Genomic DNA, 18,607 nt, shown 5'->3' on the forward strand with positions numbered 1-18,607 from the left:
AAAAAGCCCTGGTTACTCTAGTGGTATAGCTACGAATCAAATCGACGTGGCCAGCAGACGGGCAGACAAAAACAACAGAGGCCAAAATTTTCTCAGATTTTTGCATAAAAGATGTAAAATTAAATAAAAAAAAAACACCTGCATGAGTATCTAGCAGGTGAACTAGTTTTCATAAGGACGCAATTTGTATAAAACAACATAAACTTGAAAGTTATTGTTGCTTGCTTTCATAATGATGGTCAATGATGAACTATTAGTGCCAATTTATTCGTAAAATAGCGCGCTTTATGCAGACCTTTTTATTTCACTCCTTTCTTCACCATCCTTCATGGTGTTTTTATCTACGTTAATTTTTCGCGTATGATTTCGTACGAAATCAAATTTGCCGGTGTTAAGGAAAACATTACAAGTATTGTGAAGTGACTAACCAGCTGATCATTTGTGTCCTTTTGGGAGTTATATTCGTAATCAGTACTCAAACAACTACCATTGCTTTGAATGAAAAACCTTGACATTTAACATTTATAATCCTTTGAAATAATCTTAATATTGTTGGTATTGATTTTATGGAAATGGTCAATTATGAAATGAAATAAATTAAACACATTATATTTATGAAGTAAGTACTATACTTTCAAAATTCTTAAATTTATTCTATATCACATATATACTTGAAATTTTTAGCTTTAGAAAACATATTTTTATAAAAATAAGTTTAAGCATGTTTCTAAAAATGATTGAGTATATCATTATTTATAGCTTGAGATATAAAGGGTATTTTACAAATTTGTTGATTTCCTTCTAGTTAATTTAATTCAATTGAACCAAACAATCAGTAAATATTGTTGAATAAATTCTGGAACTCTAGGTATAAATTTTTGGTTCATGAATTTAATCATTATTTTTTTCTATGAATATATTCCACAAATTTAATATTCTTATGATTAGAGACTTGTAAATTTGTTAACATTTGAACAAGTTTAAGATATAAATGTTTTAATTAACAAGAGTAATGCGTTTATCATTTCATCTCAGATTTAAATTTAAATTATTATAGACAATTTTAGTTGTAGGCACACTTTTTTAAATAATAAGGTATTTTGTAGAAGCTGTTATATGCTTGAGTCATATTTTATTTTGTCTATGTATATACGGTTATCAGCTGACAAGGTACAATACATACTTTTCTAAATACAGCAGGCGATTATCCAATAATTCTTCAAAGTACATCAATATTACTTGACAACATTCTTTACTTAAATTATGAGTAATAAAATTTAAATTAGAGTTACTTGAAAAAAATTTGATTCTAAAATTTTGGGTTTATCAATAGTTAAAAGTGTTTTATTTAATAGAAACACATATTTCATGATAACTATTTAAATATATTTTCAGAAGGTTAAACTTTGTAAAAAAATATGTTTTAACTCGATAAATGGACATCAATTTAAGAATCATATATTATGAGGGATTAGTTTATAGATCAGTTTGTTACAATTATATTAAGTAAACATTTTATATCATTAAATGTACAAAATATCATTTTTTTTCTAATAAATTCTGTTGATTTAACCCTTTTTTTCCCTTATTCATCTATTTTAAGCTTTATAATTCATTCAATTTCATTAAAATGAATTGCTAATAATCTTCAAAAGCCTAGTTCAGAGCTGACTAAAATGATATTAATTTTATCAAAGTTTTTCAATGATTATCTCAATATATATATGAGCAGTTTTTTTACATATGTACAACTTTTGTGCGGGGGGTTCTCGGATCTGCCCCAAAATTTAGTATGTTATTTGGTATGTGAAAATAGCCTTCAGAAAAATTTTTAGCCCTCTAGGGGCCTTAGGGCCCAATTTTGGGCTCCTCGAAGGTCCAAAAATAGCCGTTTTTACAAGGGTCGGACTGAGCAAAAATTTTCAACTGGGAATTCAAAACAGAATCGGTGCCAATAGATTTTTACCGTACCTTATAAAAATGATTAAACAAATGAAACTTTGAAAATTATAACTATATATAATAATACACATAGAAATGAAATGAATACGGAAAAACATAATTTTTATACTTTTTTTTAAAAACTGCTAAAAAAATTATATTTTTGTGCTACCCCAACCTAAAGTAACATTTTACTCCCGCTGAGCAAAACCAAAATGTTACTTTAGGCTGGGGGATTCACAAAAAATTGTATTTCCACCTATGTAGCGAAAAAAGAAAGTCTCGGAGCACGTGATTATCAACCTCGGCTTCGCCTCGGATGATAAATTACACGTGCTCTGAGACTTTCCAGTTTTTCACTCCCTAGGTGCAAAATATACTATATTAAAATAGATTTTAATAATTTGCTTTTGAATGCCACTTCGTCGATTATATCTTCAAGGTCTAAATTTTCCAATATTTCTTTTTCCACTGACATAAGCATGAAAGATTCTCAATGGTCTTGCGTCAAATTGGATCTTAATCTGTTCTTAATCAATTCAAGAATTGAAAAACTTCTTTCGCAAGCTACTTGCGTATAGGAAAGAGTTAGCATGTACTTAAAAGCTAATTGCACTGTAGGTGCCAGTGAGCATGTTATACCTGCTAAGAAGCCTGTAGCATCAAACCAGGCAATTTTTGCAGGTTTTTCCCTTTATTTCGCAGATATTTGCATTATCTAATTCATCATTTTGATATTGTTCGACAGTTCTACACTGATATAATTCTAAATTTGACTTTTTTATTGTTTCCCAATTTCGTGAAAAATGCTTTAATTCTGTACGTAAATTTTCCATGGTTGCATTTTTATCAAATTTCAATAAATTTTTGCTTAACTCTTTGAAAGCGGAAGAGCTTACTCCTTGAAGATTAATGTTTGAAAAAGCTTTAGGATCGAAGTAAGCTAAATCAGCGTAAAGAGCATTGTTTTCAAAATTAAATCGTGTCTTCAAACTTGTAGTTGCTGCATCGACTATCTTGTTGAATATGTTTACTTCAAACGATTTTAAAGGACCCTGAATGACCGTGTCTTGTTCTCTTGACATCTTTTTTATCTTCCGAATTCTTTTTTTAACAAGTTCGGACTCAATTTCAACATCAATATCTTTATTTTCAAGTTCTACCAAACACCAATTCACAAATTCGTCAGCTTTTTTTTTACCTCTAAAAAGTTATTCCTCAATCTATCAAGAGCTTTCGTTGCATCTTTAATAAAATGGTACGCTTTCAAAATATCAAAACCACTTGTCTGCAGATATTTTGAAAGTGGTGTCGTTTCTTCATAAATGTGTAGAAAAATAAAAGCTGTTAAAATTGTTTCGTATTTCAACAAATTTTCTTTGTACATTTTAGCTCTAACTTTTTCATCGGGGTTCGGTCGCTCGTCGATTTCCATGTCATTTAATACGCATATACTATTTATGTATAGAGAAGATTCTTTATTTTCTACAGATCCAATGACTTTATTTAAAGCATTAGCTTAGCCCACCATCGAGTTTTCCCTATAAGATTAATTTTTTTAAAGCGTGGATCTTTATTTGCATTCTTCCATTTATCCATTCGCAAATATGAACGCTTAAAAAACGCTGCAATATCATTCAACAAACTAAAAAGAGAAGCACATTGAATTACAGAACTAGTTGTATCTATGAGAATAAGATTCAGTATGTGTGCATAGCACCAAACATGTACTAACTTTGGAGATTTTTTGGATAACCATGCACTGAATCCATCATACTGTCCTTGCATATTTGCAGCTCCATCTGTTGAACTCCCAATGCAATTTTCAATTTTTATACCAGTAGCTTGTAAAACTTTCATTAATAAATTTTGTAATGACACGCCAGTTCCAGAATGAGATCGAATTACAGCGAGAAGTCTCTCGTAAACTTGATCATTATACACGTATCTGATAACTATAATGCACTGATCTTGACTTGCAATGTCTTGTGTAGTATCAATTTGAATCGAATACATTCCTGCATCTTCAACTTCTTTTGTTATTACAGCTTTTATTTTAGCACCAAAAATCTCCACAATGTTATTAATAGTGGGTTTCGAGCAAAGAGTCACGAAATTACCTCGACCTTTTGGGCCTTGTCTGTCCTTCAATTTGCCTTCTTCAAGGTATTCTTTTTGCTTCAATGCTTCATTATGTTTACTTTTTTCAATACATTCATTGATATGATCTTTTAATAATACATCATACTGTGAAAGAAGCATTAAGATTTCCAAAAAATTTCCGTGAAAACTGCGAAATGAACAACAGTTGATTCAACTGAATCGGTGGCAACTTCTCCTTCTTCAGCGTGAATGCGTGGATCAAGGGCTTGTGATCCGTATAAATCTTGAATGTATAAACCTCTAAGCTCGCGGTAATAGGCTGGCCAACTAGCTTCTTTTGGAGATAATTTCTTCGAGAAAAATGCTAAAAGGTGCCAAGCGTTGTCGATCCACTGATTCAAAGACGCGCCGACAGCTGTTCCGGATGCATTGGTGAAAAAAAACAATGGTGCGCCGAGACGGAGGTGAGAGAGCCGTGTCGCAGTTGCGATGCTGTCTCTGCAACGAAAGAAAGCTTTTTCCAAGTCCGGCGTCTATATTACAGGCTGTGACCCCTTGATGAGCGGCTTGCTAAGAGCGTCGTATATGGGCTCTTTCAACTCGGATGCATGCGTGACGAAACGACGATAAAAGTCGAACATGCCAAGAAAACGTCGGAGCTGTTTTCGGTAGAGTAGTCGAGCATAGCTTAAATTCGATCTTCAGGTGGGTGAACACCAGCAGCTGACACCAGATAACCCAAAAGTTGAACTTCCGGCTGGCCGAATGTACACTTGTCGAGATTAATAACGAGGACGTATTCATGAAGACGCTTGAATAAAATCTCGAAGTATCGGCGGTGCTTCTCTTGTCATCTTGAGTACATCAAAATATCGTCTATGTAAACATAACACAAGGGTTAACCTTGAGTCACCTCGTCGATGAAACGTTGAAACGTTGAAACGTTTGGCCAGCGTTCTTCAATCCGAATGTCACTAAGGGAAATTTGTACAGTCCGAAAGGTGTGGTTATGTCAGTCTTGCAGAAGCCATCCGGGTTGACAGGTATCTGTTGATGTGCCTTGACTAAGTCGATCGTCGAGAAATAGTCGATCCTCCAATATTGTTGGCAAAGGCTCACGGAAAAAGCTGCATTTCAGTGAATGATCAAAATTTTGATGTTTCAAAAAATGCAATGGAAAGAGGTCAAAAGTAGTATCTAGTGAAAGAAATAGGTTGACAACTTTTCTTCGTGTATTTAACTATTTGAAACGTAAAGACAACATTTAATTCCATATAAGAACACTTAAAATGTCTGAAAATGACATTTCAAAAATTTAATTCATAGTGACAAGATCAGTTTCATTCTCCGACAGTTAAACTCTATTCGTATTGAACTGTACTTTAAAATTGTTAAATAAACAAAGAAAAATTGTCAACTTCTTTCTTCAACACTAGATATTACTTTTGAGAATTATTTATGTTTGTGACACAGCAAACTGGTCTGGTCTCTAGAATTCAATGTTTGAAATTTCATTTTCAGTCAGTTGAACTGTCCTTATTGAACCAAATTTTGTTTGTACGTTTGAAATAGCTATCACTGAGTAATTTATTTTTTAAAATACATTTCAGAAAAACTGATCTAAATCTTAATGCGTCCGAACTTTATATGAATAATACAAATCCAAAAACTGTATTAAAAATTGGTAGATATTGGATTATTATTTCGTACTTAGTTAAGAATGCGTCTACGATATGTTCTGGAGTATTGAACTTTCGAAAAAATGCATGCATCTTCACTGCTTTCAAAACTTCTCTCAAAATTGGTTGCTTGACGATATTAGGTGTGTGGACAATTACAATACCGATGCGGTGGTATCGAAATTATCTCACAAGAGAAAAGCGCGCGCTTGTCATGGGAGCAAAACGCTCCCTAGTGAGATTAGATTCAACCGAGAATGAGGATTGATAATAATCCGTCACTTTGCAGCGTAATGTGACATCTTGAGACAAAAACAATCCAAAATTTCTTTCTCTGCAGTATATCGTCTGCTAATCCTACAGAGGAGATGGAATTCCTTGGCTCACGCTTAACTTTGTACACGTGTATAATATGCACAGATCCTATCGGCAATCTCGCTATGTATTTTATTTTGATAAAATGAACAGGCCAAAGGGAGGGGTATGAAAAAATTATGGAACGTCCTGATGAAAAGAGAAGCAAGGAACGTATCGTAAGGATGCACCTTAGCGATTAATGAAAATGAAATCCGAAATGATTGAATGAATGATGAAAACTACTAAAATGGATAATAAGCCCGAGCGCTCAATAATCAAAAATAACCTGAATACTTTCAAATACTATCGCTCGAACCCGCAAGTCAATACGTTTTAAAGAGAGATTAACTCAAAATCAAAACATGAGCTCGTGCAAAAGCCAAATCGATATACCGTGCACAATTCTAGAACTTTCGTAAGAAGCTAGAAGATAAACAACTTCAATTCGTCAAGGTGTCACATGCGAGTATGATCATAAAAATAATAAAAGGTAATTAAAGTACTTCCGCGTAATGTAATGATTTACTGTAGCACACATGCTCGGGAGATATTTATTTCGCTACGATCCAAAGATTCCATTAGACTGCAATAAAGCTCTGATTTTAGAAATATAAAATATAGTGTGAGAAACACTAGGCATAGTGGTCATTCTGTAAAGTTAGGCTGATAGTAAAGAAACTTGAGTCCGCGCCATAAACTTAGTATAAAGCCTAAAAGTATAATTTCATTACGCTGAAATTGTTAAGGCGACAACGATGATGTCCCCTTGGCTTTTCGTGGTCATGAAAAGGACCGTTTGTTTTCTTCTGTAGTACTGTTACTACTGTTCAGCTTTTTTTGTCTCCGGACTATCGCTCTCTTATGATTCCTCTTTTGGCGGTTGACTGAGTGAGTTCTCGGACCTTTGATTGGCGGTCGACTGGCGGGCTCGTCAGGCGAGGCGGGCGGAGTTGACGATCTGAGTGTAGATCGAGGAATCACCGGCGGTCTTAGGCGAGAGATAGCCGACGGACGATGAGGCGATGAGTTCGCCGATTCCGGCAGAAAAGCCAGCCCGAAGTGGCGTTTGGCCGGGACGTCAGGCGACCTTGGTGGTATTCGGACTCGCGGCCGAGGGCGTGGAGGTACTGATGGTCCTAGACGGAGTTTGACCGTTCGATGCAAGTGGAGCAGAATCGGTGGATTCTCGCGTAGGTACGGAGACAACGAACGGCCTCGTGGTCGAAGGGCTATGGGTTGTCTTAAGCCTGGCGACTCGGCTCGAGGAGCGCGTGCTGGCGGCACGGAGAGTTCGGGCCGAGTTGGATGTCGGAGGCAAGCACGTTCCTCGTCGTTGCGACAATTAAGTCCGCTGCCCGGTGGGATCACAACTACCGAACGTAGGCACTCAAGAGGCAAAGGTTCGTTAGCTGGTCTCTCCGCGCAGAAGCGGAGATATCTTTCGTCGTCACTAGCGGAGTCCGAATCAAAGATGAAACGGAGGTCCTGAGAAGGACCGTCGATCGGTGGTTCGTTCGAACGATCCACGATGGCTGAGAGTCAAACTGTCGAAAGGTCCAGACGTGTTCTTCGAAGTGAAATCGAGAGTGAGCGTGGCTCGTCATTTTGCCGTCTTATATACCCGTTTGCCCTAGGGGTGGGGAGAGATCGATAAGACGGCAAGCATCGGACTTAAACAAAAGTTGATGACTTTCGAACGATAGCCCTGAAAAGCTAGTAGCCGAAAGAGTTTCAGAGTTTACACTCTGTAACTCGAGAAGTCGGCCAGCATCAGACTTTAATAAAAGTCTGATGGCTTTCGAACGGTAGCCCCGAAAGGCCAGTAGCCAAAAGAGTTTTAGAGTTTATACTCTGTAACTCGGAAGTCGGCTAGCATCAGACTTTAATCCGGGTGGATCCGGCGGATCCGGGTTGGCCCCGTTGCTTAGTGTGGCCGGAAGGTCCAGGCTACACTTGCTGTTCGACCGAAATTGAATTAACCGAGGCTCGAAGTGACCGATACTTAAGCGCTGGCGGGCGCACGTCGCTTGAGGGTACCGGCGCGACGCCACCTAAGGGTCACTGACGAAGCTTCGAATCGTAGAAGTCGATGAGGAGGCTTGGAAGGGAGCAAGAAATGAAAAGAGGTTGTTTTGTGGAGAGACAAAGTTAATTCTTAATTAAAACTTCGTCCCTATCCAGCCAATTCAACCTTGACAACTCGAACGCGTCGAGTTGTAGAAACTCTGAAGGCCAGAGAGTTGTGTAAACTCCGGAGATCCGGAGAGAACACTTCGCTTGGATCTTGGTGACTCTAGGTAGAGTGTCGCACTTCTCTGGAGATAGCCAGGAGTTGTGCTCAGCGCAAGAGCTCGCTAGCGAATGCCGGCAGCGGCCTAGCGTGCCGGCTTATAAAGCGCGGCGCGGACGGCGCGCGTCGCAGCGGCGACCCCCCCACCGCCGCCGGCAGTTCGATTTCGGTTGGGAAGTTGCGCCGATCACAGTGAGGCTGAGAAACGGCGCCGAACCGTAAAGCTCGGCGTGACTTGCAGTGCGCGTCTATAATACGCGTTTGGCGTATATCAAAATAAAAATCAACTTAATTAAATATATTAATTGAGATGGGGCCATGTGGCCAGCTGATCAAATAAGCTGACCATATGAAACGCTCGTAAATTCTAATAAAGATCTCCTTTGTATCATATTTCAATCAAATGGACCAGAACTCGGTTATAAACGACGCTATTAGACGAAGAAATAAAGCACTAAAAAAGCCAAATCTCCGATTTTTTGAACAGTAAGTCAGATTGAGATGCGGTTTTCGGCATTCGATTTGGGAGAGCGTCTAGAAATTTTGTGAACAAAACTTATAAGAAACAAATGAAAAATTGCATCCGTGGATGAGATAAATGCATTTTAGAAATGCATTTTTAACTCACGGTTTTGTTAATATGTGTATTTCACTAAATATCGATAAAAATGAGTCTAATTTCTATACTCGGCGGTTTTTGAGATCGCTGAAAACCAATATCACAATAAAAATGTACCACGATGTACCTGAGGCCCAGGGTGACCCTTATATACCTCGTCTTCTGGAGTTTTACGGGAATATTCAACACATCTCGTTGAAACTCGTCACTCGGGAGTTTTCGAGGTCGCTGAAAACGAATATCACTGTGAAAATGGTTTCCAAAGTATCTGGTGCATGTCTGGTATTAAAAATTTTGTTGTTAAAAAAATTCGAAAAATGTGCAAGTATCTTCAAAGTGTTTATAATTATTTCTTAATTTATTTACAAATTTTCCATATTTTCCTCCTCTGTGTACTATAACCGTTCGCCCTCGGGATGCAAGCGAATGATCCGGCGAAATCTTGCTGTGCTGTAAACGGAATAACAGTCGGGGTGTTGAAATAACTCACTCGATCATGTATAAAGGCAACAACATAAAAAGGCTTAATTTATTATTGGAAAGGCGCCAGTCACGAATGTGACGCCTGATTATATCTATTACATTCAATAAATCGATGATGACAGTTATTGGGACTTCAACACGCGCTTGACATATACGTTCTCCCGTTACAATGTGCACACGCGATTAGGCCACCTCGGCTAGAGCGGCAGACACGGCGGTCGTGAGCAGGCTACGCGGGGACGACGTCGAGAGAGATCGAGCGTAACGAACAGAGATAGGTATGGCGCATTACGCGAGAGAGATAAGGCGACTTACACTCGCTGACGATGTTGGTTGGCGGATAATTCAGGCCGAATGTGACTGCTGAAGAAGCTAGGGCTGACGAGAGGAGAGCCAGGTGACACAGTTCCTCCAGGAGTAACTCGTACGTACACACACTCGAACTTGACGCAGAACTAGGCTATAATATACGCGTCGCTACGCACGGACCAGCACAGAGTGATCTCGCTGTCTCTCACACGTAGACCCGTCAGTCAGATCAGGCCTCCCTCCTATGACAGCTTTTCGTCTGCTCTATTCATTAGGCGCGCGAATCTTACGCACGGGTCGCGCGTCTCTCGCTACGAATTCGGCGCTCTTGTGAACGGCGCCGATCCAGATTACATCGGCTCGCGATACTCATACGTCTCTCTCGACACGGGTCAGGATTAGGATACAAGGAAGGAATACCGCCGGACTCTGTACTGGCGTCCACTTCCTTACATTCCCCCCTACATGACTGAACCTATCACGAGAGGTTCAATCATCACTCACTCCAGATAGATTGAAAAATCGGCAGCCGCATTGTACCATTCACTCACATACACGTGATTTTAATCCATTAGGCCTTAATAACGATACATAAATATAAGAACCGACACTCTCATACAATTAATACAAAAAAAAACACATACCTGGCTTCGGTCCTCTCGTTCGGCGGCCATATACTATATAGTGATTTACACGACTACCAGAATTTTACAATTACAATGTTACAATAAAATAATTTGATCATTTACTTAGTCACCCAACATCTCTCATTACGTTGCCATATTAATTTTTCCTGTACACAGCAACACCAATGTATGCTGACTATGCACAACCGTGAACGCATTAAAATTTTGAATTTCAATCACTTAATAAACACCAACGCTTGATTCTGGCCATATATAGAGATGATGATGATCATGATTATGATTATGATTAGGCATGTATGAAATAAACTGACTCACGACACAAATATATATACAATAACAAAATAAAGCTTTATTTATATAAAAATATATATATGGGATAATCGTCCTGCCACTCGGCTATGATTCTTGGATCTTCTAATAAAATAAAAATGTGGCGTCAGTGCCTGATTCTTACTATGCCTGTGCGGCGATCAAAACAATTAAAGAAAAATTAAATAACTACGTGTTTGGCCTAACAAAACAAAAAAATAAAATAACAAATAAAACAAAAAAACTCAGCACTCGGCTGCACTACCATCGTGAGTACGGAAGGTCCTCGTACCTCACATACGCAACGCGTATAAATAATTAGGCCAAATCAAACAAAGAAAAAAACTAATAAATACAAGCACGGAGGCCGAGACTGATGAGGCTGCGCAGCATACATCGACGACTACAGCGTGTAACCTACGGATACTGCGCCTCACTGAAATAAATTAGACAAATTAACATCACCACACACACAAATATTACACAATTAGGCCAAATTTCAATCACCTATAGTCTGTAGACACTCCTAACGCCTGTAATAACCAGGCCGGAAGCTACGGGTCTTGCCCGAGGCAAGAAAACGTTGCCACACCGGGGAACAGTCCGGGCACGTCGACTTTGAGTGGCCAGGGTTCCCGCACCAAAAGCAGTATCGCCGCTTGATCGGGTCCGGGCAATTGAGGTGACTGTGGCCGCTATTTATTGCGCCGCAGTTCCAGCATCCTGGTCGGATGCGACCCAACGCCACCAAGTCAACGCGCGGTTCTGGCTCGTCCCACCGAACGCGTATCTCCGGCCAGGCAAAATCCTGGGCCTCAACCTCCCCCGGTCCGGCCACCTCGGCCTCGGCGGCCGCGGGCGGCTCGATCTCCATCGCGATCGGCGACTCCGACCTCGCCGATCGCTCCGTTGACGGGCCTCCCCCGGCCAGTCCGCCAGCCACTTCCTCGGCAGCAATCACATCTGGTGCGGCCAGATGCTCCACGGCCGGCTCGATCGCAGCCACGCCGGGCAATACAGCACCAGGCTCCTCCCTCTCCCTGGCCTGCACCTCCTCCACCGGCGAGCGCGTGCGGACCGTGAGGCAAATGTGGCGGCCTCCACGGTAGCACGCCCGCGTGCTGTTTCGGCAAAATAGCCTAAACGGGCGGGAGTCCTCGCTGCCGTCGGGAAACTCGCCGTTCTGGTCCATTCCTGGACGGCGAGAGTAACGGAACGTCACGCTCCTTGTCCGTGAGCGCTCCGTCAAATCCTCCCTCGGACGCTTTCCTCTTCCTGGCCACATGTTCAACTGTTTCAGAAATATTTCTAGTATTATTATCTTTGGCCTTATCTCGCAGTCGCCGTGAAACTGTATACTTTTTCAAATCGTTTACGTGTACTTTCGTAATTTTGCCTGATTTATTTTTCACGTCGTAAACTAATGGCGAATACACTTTAACAATTTCACAAGGCCCTATAAATCTTGGCATTAACTTGGCATTTACGTTCTTGTTTTTATTAGAAAGGATGTGATTTTTCCGCATCACCAAATCACCTAAATTAAAATTGATTTCACGGCGGCCTTTATTGAAATATTTCCGCTGTTCTTCATTGGCTCGATTCAAATATTTCTTCACTAAATCATGTAAATATGGCAGATGCTTTGCTCGCACCAACCATCGTTCGGGGTCATTTGGCAATAAATCTATCGGGGTCTCTGCTTCTTTACGCAATTGCAACGCTGGTAATGGGTGCCTACCGAAATTGAGGAAAGACGGCGTCGTGCTGATCGAATCATGATGCGCGGTATTCAGAGCGAATTTGAGCTCTTGTAGATGTAGATCCCAATCCGTTTGATCCTCTTCAATATAACTAGCTATCATACTACGCAAATTCCTATTCACTCTCTCAGTGGGATTGCATCGGGCAATATACGGGGGTATCGTCGTTTGTTCAACGCCTAATGATGCTAAATATCTACCTACATCTTTATTTACAAATTCCGTACCGTTATCTGTCAGCAGATATCTTGGGCAACCCCATCTATTAATTATTAACTCGTCCATGGCCTTCACCACTGTTTTGCCGTTCGCTTTTCTCAGTCCTACCAGCTCTACTTACTTCGTGAATAAATCAACGAACACGAGTACGTACCTCACCCCTCCCTTCGAAGCGGGCTTGGGCCCGATTATATCAGCTGCAACTACTGACCACGGACCTTCTAAGTGTCGCTGGCCCATAAAGCCCGATCTTGCCTGATTCGAACTTTTCTGCTCTTGACAAACATGGCACGATTTCACGTAATCCACCACGTCTGCATATATACCTGGCCAATAATAATACGTCGCTACTCTGGTGTAAGTCTTATCAATGCCAAGATGACCAGCTTGTGCCACATCATGCGCTTCATAAATTGCGCGTTCACGTTCGTTATTCGGCAACGCCAGCTTCCAATCATCTGAATGATCGCCTAATAATTCATCGGCTTCTTTCTTTCTTGAAGCATACAATTTACCATCTTGTACTTTCAAATCTTCAAATTTACTTGGCGATTCGGCCACTTCCTTCAAGTGTCGTTCATACCACGTATCTTCTCCTGTCGTCATTACTGCCAAATCGATTTGGCCTTCACAAGCACGCGACAACGAATCAGCCAACTGATGTGCGCTACCTTTCCTATGCACAAATTCAATGTCGAATGCTTGCAATCTTGTATACCATCTCGCCAATCTGCCCGCCGGGTCCTTCAAATTATTTAGCCACAGCAAGCTACGGTGATCAGTAATAACTTTGAATCTCTCGCCTCGTAAATATCCTTGCAATTTTTCGACTGTGAACAACACGGCCAAGCACTCCTTCTCAGTCACGGTATAATTTCTTTCGGCCTTATTCAACGTTCTGCTTACAAAATAAATAGGATGTTCTTCTCCATCTATTTCCTGCGATAATACACCCGCCACTGCAAAATCACTTGCATCTGTTTGCACTGAGAATGGTTTTTCAAAATTAGGCCTAATTAATACTGGTGCTTCTGTAAGCGCTGCTTTCAACTCTTCAAACGCTTTTTGATGTTTTTCGGCCCAATTCCATGCTACATCTTTTCGCAGTAACTCCGTCAAGGGTGCTTTTAATTCGGTCGCATCTTTTATAAATCTTCCATACCACGCTATCATGCCAAGGAATCTTTTAAGTTGCTTTGTGTTCACTGGTGCCGGATAATCTACGATTGGCTTTACCTTGTCATTATCAACTCTCAAACCTCCACCATCTACTACATAACCTAAGTATTTCACCTCTGAGCACAAGAATTCAGACTTCTCTCTATTAATTTGTAAATTTGCTTCCTTCAATGCTGACAATACTCTTTTCAGCCAGATCAAATCGATACAAAGATCGATACTCATACGTCTCTCTCGACACGGGTCAGGATTAGGATACAAGGAAGGAATACCGCCGGACTCTGTACTGGCGTCCACTTCCTTACAGTACTCATCTTCTGTTAATTTATCTTGCTCAATATTCGAACAGTTACATTCGATATCAACATCATTCTTTGATATAATCAAATAAAACCTTTACAACTTTATCGATAAGTTGATAATTTTGAGGATCTTCCTTTGATTCTTGGTGGCTTTTGCGCAGAATGTCGTATCCTTTATTTTTCAAATTATTTGTGCAATTTATTAGGTATTGTTTCATTGCTTCGAATAAACATTATTTTCACGTAAAAGTTCATGAAAATCGTTTATTATAAATTGGTTGTTCTTGTAATCATCAATAAAATTAAATATTTGTTTCATCGACTGCTTGATTTTATTTTGAACGCCTGCTTCTGTTGGTGTGCGATTATCATCAAGAACTCTTCATTTAGAAGAGCAATTTTGACGATGATATCTTGCATTTCAAATAGTTAAATCAGCTTCACATGAAAGTGAACTGATTATCTCTTCTCGTAACGATAAATTCAAAATGTCATTCTTGGAATGATGAGAGTCGATAATTAATTGCTTTGTTTTGTCTGTCTCCAAAACAGAAAAAGCATGCTTCTTCTGAATCTTTTTAGCACAAATTATGCAATCTTTTTCAAATTTATTAATTCTTGTTTCACTGTCATCTGAGTTAATTGAATTTTCAAATGAACCTGGGAGTTTCCTGGGGGTTTCGTTTCGCTACCACTGATAATTGTCTCTATAAAATTCAAACGACATTTTTCATGAACTTTCACACTAGTTTTATCTTGAATGTGGTTAAGCAGAACGTCATTCTTAGTTTCCGACGATATCTTGCATATACTAGCAATCTTTCTCATTTTGACATCTTTCAATACATTATTTTTATCCGATTTTAGTGACCAATTTTTCACGTACTTGCAAATCACGCAATCTTCGTCGACATTTGCATTAGCCATTCTATAAAAATGTAATAAGAATCAACGATCAAAAAAAGTTTACAAAATATTCTCAAAAACGAGTCGATGAAAATAAATATTTGTTTCAAAATTCATATATGAGAAATTTTATGAAATGGACAACTTATCTCCTGAAAGTACCTATCAACGTTGATAAAATCTTCACTAAGCACTCGCTATAACTGTTGAATATTTCGTAAAAACAAACGAAATTATTGCAAATCCACAATGTAAAGCATAAGATCAATTGACCATATCGACTGTGAAACTGTATTACAGTAAAACTCTAATGAAAATATATACTGTTATACTCTTTGTTATTGTTACTACGAATAAAAGTATCAAAACCAACTTTAAAAATTAAAAGTGATATTTGTTTTATAACTTGTATACAAATAACCAAGCGAAATAAATTAAATATTTACGATACAACTTAAGAAGACAAAATGATTAGGGCCCACCCTGGGCCACAGGTACATGGTAATAAATTTTCACAGTGATATTCGTTTTCAGCGACCTTGAGAACTCCCGAGTAACGAGTTTCAACGGGATATGTTGAATATTCCCGTGAAACTCCATGAGACGAGGTATACAGTGCCCCCCCCCCCCCCCCCCCCCCCNCCCCCCCCCCCCCCCCGGGCCCCAGGTATATGGTAGTACATTTTCACAGTGATATTCGTTTTCAGTGTCCCCAAAAAACCCCCGAGTTTAGAAATTAGACTCATTTTTACCGATATTTAGTAAAATACACATATTGCCAAAACCGTGTGTTCAAGATGCATTTTTAAAATGCATTTATCTCATCCACGGATGCAATTTTTCATTTGTCCCTCATAAGTTTTGTTCACAAAATTTCTAGACGCTCTCCCGAATCGAATGCCGAAAACCGCATCTCAATCCGACTTACTGTTCAAAATTCGGAGGTTGAATGCTTTATTTCCTTGACTATTATAGTCTCGTGACATATATGCATTGACGGCACATACGTATTGTCTGATATGTATAAGCAAGAGAGAGAGACAACTCAACGTGTTCAAGCCCGTGAGCTAAATTTTCGGCCGGTCGAACTAAATTTTTTTTTATGAGAATTAACATGAGAAAGCGCCACGCTGTGCTAAAGCTCAACGCAGCAGCGGCAGCAAATATTGTTCGAAAAAGATTCGGTGTGCAGCAGGAGCAGATATGGTCTTGAAATACTCGCTGCGTGGCAGCAGAAGCAGATATTGACTTAAAAAAATCTCGCTGCGCAGAAGCAGCAGATATTGTCGAGAGAAGAGCGTTGGACCCAAGACACTGCCTTGAGAAACACCCGTGGTAGTCGGAAACCAGGTCGAGTGGGCGCCAGTAGAGTCCACCACAGCCTGGGTCCGACCCCAAAGGTAAGAGGCAAACCAGCGCATAGTGAGGTCAGAGAAATTGAGTCCACGCATCTTCTCAAGTAGCAGCGCGTGTGGGACGGTGTCGAATGCCTTTGAAAAATCGAAAAGCCCCAACACCGTGACCTATTTAAGCTCAATGGCACGTAGTACATCTTCAAGGACCCCCAGGAGTGCAGTATGAGTGCTGTGCCCACGTCGAAAGCCAGCCTAATAAGGGTTTATGAGCCTTTTGGAGTAGAGATAGTGAGTCAGTTGATCATGAACCTCCCGCTCACAGACTTTCGACAGTTCGCAAAGCTTAGCGATAGGTCTTGTGTCTGAAATACTACTAAGATTACGCTTCTTGGCTAAAGGGAGGATTGAAGTCTTCAGCCAGCACGATGGATAAGCTCCCTGAGAGATTGAACCGTTAATGACCATCGTGAGTGACTCAAGTACCGACGGCAACGCAGCATTGACTATCGAATTTGAGATGTTGTTAGGACCAATGGCCCGTGGCTTTGAGCGGGATATGACCCTCATAGTCGTCTGACTAGATGTAGGCTCGAGACAGAAAATCGGGCGACTCCGGTGCAGAGGTCGAAGAAGGACACGCGAGATATCACCGTCTGTCAAGGGAGGCAGCCGAGACGAGAGAGGCAAAGTGATGATTAAGACTGTCAAGCGAGAATAACTTTAGAGAAGATGGAAAGCTATCCACACGCAAGCCAAGCTGATGTAGCACATCCCACTTTGTTTTGGAGTCAGGGGCCTCCTGAAGTCTAGATGAAAAGTAATTAAATTTCGCTCGATCGATAGCAGCCTTGACCTCCTTAATGTTGGACTGCAAGTGCGATTGACAGGCAATCCTATAAAAACGATCTCGATTTGAAATCAATTTTCGAATGTCAGTATCGACTCAGGGTTTTCGACGCGAAGAGACCGTACGGCGTCGCGCAGGTGCGTGAGTATCAAAAACAGCAAGTAGTGTATCGGCAAGTTTTTGGGTGAGTTCGTGGACGTCACCGCCACGGCCGCTCGCGTCAAACTCAATCTGAACGAGCGATGAACAGCAGGAAACAGCTCGCAGCACGGGAAAACACTCATCTAGTGGTGTGCACAGTCCGACCGAGATGTGTCCAAAACCCAACGTCGCCGACGCCTTCCATCAAGCCAGCTCGACCGGCATCGACGATTGACCTGGTCTCATTGGACGATGATGACGAGCCCATCATCGTGTGCGAAATCTTCCACGCGAGACAGCCAACAACACCGTGACAAGTACGATCCGCGTCCGTCGTAATCATCGAGCCGGCTGCATCACCACCAATATCGTTGGCCACGACTCCATCACTCTCTTTAGAGTCTCGGCCGCCGTCACCACTGAGATTTACTCCGACACCGTCGCCGTCATACGCGCCGATATCGTCAGTGTCGGAGAATTATAGCTCCTACGAGGATTACAGCGCGTCATGAGTGCGGCATTCACCGAGGCCGTCACCGTCGTACTCTCCGGTGCAGTCGGTGTCGGGGAGCCACAGTTGGTCCGGAAGCGACAACACCCCACAACAATCGCCACAGTTCGTGAGACGTGAACCCGGTATGGTTACACAATGAGCCCGTTTACGACGACGAAGAGATCGACCATAAGGTGGCACTAATTTGGGGGCAAAGAGCGTTCCAAGCGGCCGCGGACGAAGGATATTTTTCCGCGTAGAGCAGTGAGCTCTAGGCAGCGATAATTTTTATTTTATTTTATGACATAGTCACAGGCAAAGAGTAAAGACTTTTAGTTTTATTTTTCTCTTATCAGTCGAAGACCAAAAGACGAGTCATTTTCTTTTAAGTTTAATTATAATTCTGTTTTTTTTCTCAAGGCACAGGAGATGCCCAAATAAGAGAGTTTTATTTTTTTGACATTCTTCATGAGAAGAAAACTGTTAAATCCATTTTAAAGAAAAAGAAAATTGTTTTATTTTCGTACAGTAAACAAACGTTTTCTTTTATTATATACCTTCAACGACTCTTTCCTCAAATAATCTCTATTTTCGCAAAGAGCCAGGGGGGCTATGCAAGGTAACTACTTTATATTGAAAGTGCTCAAAGAGAGAATTGCAATAGT

At 40.5% G+C, this 18,607-nt stretch overlaps 1 protein-coding gene across 1 annotated transcript in view; it reads left to right on the forward strand.

The window, feature by feature from the left end:
* Positions 1-66: 66 nt before the first annotated feature.
* LOC106651585 (alpha-(1,6)-fucosyltransferase) overlaps positions 67-18,607 on the forward strand; it is a 37,612-nt gene continuing 19,071 nt past the window's right edge. Inside the window, exon 1 of the mRNA XM_014370149.2 lies at positions 67-619. The gene's annotated coding sequence lies outside the window, so the exon portion shown is untranslated. The remainder of the gene's footprint in view (positions 620-18,607) is intronic.

This window comes from Trichogramma pretiosum, unplaced genomic scaffold (assembly GCF_000599845.2).
Source record: "Trichogramma pretiosum strain Unisexual culture from Peru unplaced genomic scaffold, Tpre_2.0 scaffold9, whole genome shotgun sequence".
NCBI lineage: Eukaryota > Metazoa > Arthropoda > Insecta > Hymenoptera > Trichogrammatidae > Trichogramma > Trichogramma pretiosum.